Source organism: Sesamum indicum, linkage group LG4 (genome assembly GCF_000512975.1).
Source record: "Sesamum indicum cultivar Zhongzhi No. 13 linkage group LG4, S_indicum_v1.0, whole genome shotgun sequence".
Lineage (NCBI taxonomy): Eukaryota > Viridiplantae > Streptophyta > Magnoliopsida > Lamiales > Pedaliaceae > Sesamum > Sesamum indicum.
In genome coordinates, this window is record NC_026148.1 from 2,107,041 (window position 1) to 2,111,267 (window position 4,227).

Consider the following 4,227-nt stretch of genomic DNA (forward strand, 5'->3'; position numbering starts at 1 on the left):
AATACTATTCTCCACCTACGAGATCCCTAAAATATTTTATCTAACCATTTTCACATTATTTGAGGACTCCAAATGAATAACATTCCTTGGTGTTAGACCCGACCCATCAATCGAATCATAGTGCAGACTATCGCCCCCCACGACTCGTAAGGCAGGGAAATAGGTTCATATTCACTTCGCTCACAATAATAATGTAGCTTCATTTCAATCTAAATGTGCCACGACTCCCGAGACCATGTATGGGTGAAATCGGCTTTCTCGCTACATTACTATGGACAGAAGGCATGGTATAACAACCCTTTGTTTATTTCTATTTTTAGACTCTAATAATTTAACTTGGTCCAACCAAGTGAGAGTTATTTATTTTGACGGAAACCTCGTCACATATTAAGTATTTTGCATGCTCAATATTCTAAATATTAAAAATATTACTTAAATGCATTGCACGCAAACATAAAAGCCTAACACGCCCCTGTTGGATGATCACAAGTCCAAATACCTATGCGACCCACTGAACTAACACTGGATCTATGGTTAGTCTAAAGGTAGGCCTAGATTGTTACAAGTTATTCAACCTATTAACATATTATAGGCCTCATAATCACTTTTTATTTCCTCATCTCCGTCGTCGGTTCCGTCCTTCGAGCCTCTTCTCCATGGATCTCCGTAGGCCAATCCATGGCCTTCTCCATGAGCCTCCATCGTCTAGGCTTGCTCTTTATTATTATTATAAATAACAAAAAAAAAACATTTCTTTAACTTATTACACTTATTACAACTGAAATAGAAACCCCATACAACTTAGGAGGAGTACATAAATAGGGAGAAAGCAAACCTTAATATTTTAGGCTAAAAACAAAAACATAAGAAATGAAAGGCACGTAGGCCCCAATCTAACATAAACTAAACAATCCACAAGTCCAATGGGCTTTCAGATCATCTATATTAATCCAATTAATAATATAGCATATTTATTTTCAAAATAAACATGCACTGCAGATAGCACAAACCATGAAATGTAATAATGATATCTAATATCATAAACTAATTACACATCCAATCGAAGGAATTATACGTAAAATAATACAAATTAATGTACAACCCATGCAAAATTAATTCTTGTTTGAAAAATCCATTCAAATTAATTTTAGTAATTTAATTTTCAAAAAATATCAAATCTCAACCAAAAATTAAATCACAAAAATAAAAAATTTGAAAAATTGAAAAAAAATCTATATAGACAACCAACCACCGGCACCTAGGCGCGCGCACATCCCAACCATCTGTCATGCACAACCATGTGCACACACCAATAGGCGCGCTGGGCAGGTCGCAAGCGCAGGGCTCTCGCCTGCGCACACCGCCCACCTACTAGTTGGCTGGTAGGCAGCGTTTGTCTGCTGATTCTTTTGACTTTTCTTGAAAATTTTCATTTTTTTTCTTCTACAATTTGAAATAAACAAGAATTTAAATTTCAAAATTTTCAAATTTCTCATGTTCAATATCAAATGCAAAATTAAAACACATAAACGCTAGATATAGATATGCAGTTAAACACATGATTCATGCTTTCAAAGTCAATTAATAACATGTAAACATGTTGAATCATGCAATGCACATTACATTCTAGACCTAGACACCGAATCGGGCTCTTATACCTCTTGAAGGGAGTGGATCGGTTTAGGAAGCACGGCGAAAGATCGAAAAATAAAAAAATCAACTATTAAAAACATACAATAAACCCGATTAAGGGGTGAACCCTTGATCTTTCCCAGAGTTTGGTGTACAATAAAGTAAAATAGTCCATAGAACTTAAAGAAAAAACAAGACGAACATGATTAAATAAGAACCTCGCCCTCATAATTTTTCTTCAATCAACTTCTTGCGTCTTCCAGTTCTCCACTCCAGATTCGTTCACAGTTAGATCTCAATCAAGAGATCCTCTAAACTGTCCACACAACCTCTGGAGATGTCTCCTCCTCGTTCTAGCAAGAAAAAGAAAACGGGAAGAGCGAAAGATCACTACAAAACAAAGCGAAATTTGTAACGACATTTTCGGAACGACCACAATATAAACGGGCTTTGTAACAATATTTGGAACAGATAACATTTGCTGATGTCATGGTTGTGTCCAACTAAATTTCATATGTTTGGAACCGCCACAGGAGTTACAAATACCGTTATAAAATTATCGTATGGGTAAAGCCGTTATAAAATCCAGACCTTTACAAGTTCGAACGACTTTTGGAATAGTTGAAAATTTTGTAAAAACTTTTTTTAAATTGAAATATACCTGACCCAAAAATAGTAGAAGAAGCCGTTCCAAATATTTATTAAGTATTGATCATTACAAACACCAGTACAAGCTTTTGATCATTACAAACACCAGTACAAGCTTTTAACCGTTGCAAAATTACAATGGTTTTTGGAACGGTCTTGTTAGCTTGTAATAGCCACCTACAAAAATAAGAAGGCCTTCCGAATGCCGTAAATAAAACTGTTTCAAAACGTAATATGTAAAAAGAGCTACAGAAGTCGTTCCAAATTTGGGTGGTTTAATTTGGGTGCCAACTCAAAATATGAACGGAAATTGAGACTTTGAAATTCTCAATTTACAAGACCATTTCAAAAATTGGTCCAATGAATTTGTTTGGCTTAAAAAATAAAAAAATTCAAAAGGTGTCCAGATTTTAAGCAGCCTTTCCAAGATTAGTAACAAAGAACGTTCCAAATATATTAATATCATTTCCGTTTAAAAAAGTCGTTACACTTAGTGTTCAAATTCCAAATCTTATGTTGTAAGGTACAATATCTTAAATTCCGCACACCGGATTCATACCAAAATTAAATACAAATAAGATTGTATCCATTTGACCACATCTGACAGTTTGTTTAAAATTGCATGGCCTAGTTAAATTATACACCGAATCGAAAGACTACTCTTATACTCTGAATATGATATCTTGAGATCCGTGTACCAAATTAATTTAAGACTTCATCAAATCTATTTTTATGTCGGTTTGATCATATCAAACGGTTTGATCTAAATTTTGACAGTCCGATTAAGCTATACAGTACAACAATATAAGATGATAGTTACATGAGTGTAATACTAAAATTATGAATATACAAATTTATTTCATCTTTTGAACATATATCAATCTCAATTTCAATTTTTTTTTTTAACAAATTTGTATTGTCCCACGGAATGATACTTTCATTCAACATCAAATTGTCCAGTATGGAATTTTATTATATTTGAGATTCCTTTTGGAACAGCTTTATGTATAGCTTAATTGATACGATGTCGTTTTGATTTATGAAAAAAATATATTTAAATATTGGAATTCCTTTTAAAATGGCTGTATATGCACAGTATCAATACGATGTCGTTTAGTTTAAGGATATATATTACTTATTGAACTCTTTTTGGAACAACTTTATATACATTTTCTCAAAAAACTTGTTGGAACTCTTTTTAGAATGAATTTATATACGGTTTCTCAATAAAAAGAACGATATATATGTATATTGTATCACATTTCGTAGCAATAAAGCAAATTGTTGAAACTCTTTTTTGTACCGATTTTTGGAATGACCAACTTTAATATAAAAGTCAAACTTAATAGATTTTTTTCTCACTCTTCTTCTTTTCCAAAAGACCCACTAGACGAGGCTTATGATGATTATTTTTGTGACACAATCACCTCTCACGCACATCCAAGATACAACCATTGTATGCACGTGACTGTCGTGATTCCTGAAGTCTAAGGACTACTCTCGTACTATCTAAATCGGGAATCCAAGCCATACCGAACAAGCCTCCAAGGCTTCCATATGACAATCCCTCAGAGTCAGTTTAGTTGATTCGAAACCTAACCAATCAACCCACTAAGGTCGCATAGGCGCACCTCGTCTATCACCAATGAAATGCGGCACTCATTAAATGGATGCGACTCTTAGTGCAAGTCTCCATAGGATACTCGATGCCCAATCTCGAGATCCTCGACTTCAAACATTTCAGATACAATCCCTCGGCTGATTTCATGACCGCCGTCTAATGCGCAGTCCAACTGCATGTTCATTAAGTGGTATGTGGGCTTTGTTATGATGTTCAAACAGATGTAAACATACAGAATGAGCACAACAAATAAAGATACCGATAAGTGAATACTCATTTTATTCATTGTATAATGATTGCATAACATTGAGTATTGTCAAAACAGA

At 34.2% G+C, this 4,227-nt stretch overlaps 1 long non-coding RNA gene across 2 annotated transcripts; it reads right to left on the reverse strand.

The window, feature by feature from the left end:
* Positions 420 to 1,998, reverse strand: LOC110011882. Of its 2 annotated transcripts, none has more exons than XR_002286986.1 (2): positions 1,851 to 1,998; positions 420 to 716 (listed from the first exon to the last, which is right to left on the reverse strand). It is a non-coding gene; the product is annotated as an uncharacterized LOC110011882 (long non-coding RNA). The 2 variants fall into 2 exon arrangements; XR_002286987.1 differs by having other exon boundaries at positions 1,835 to 1,998.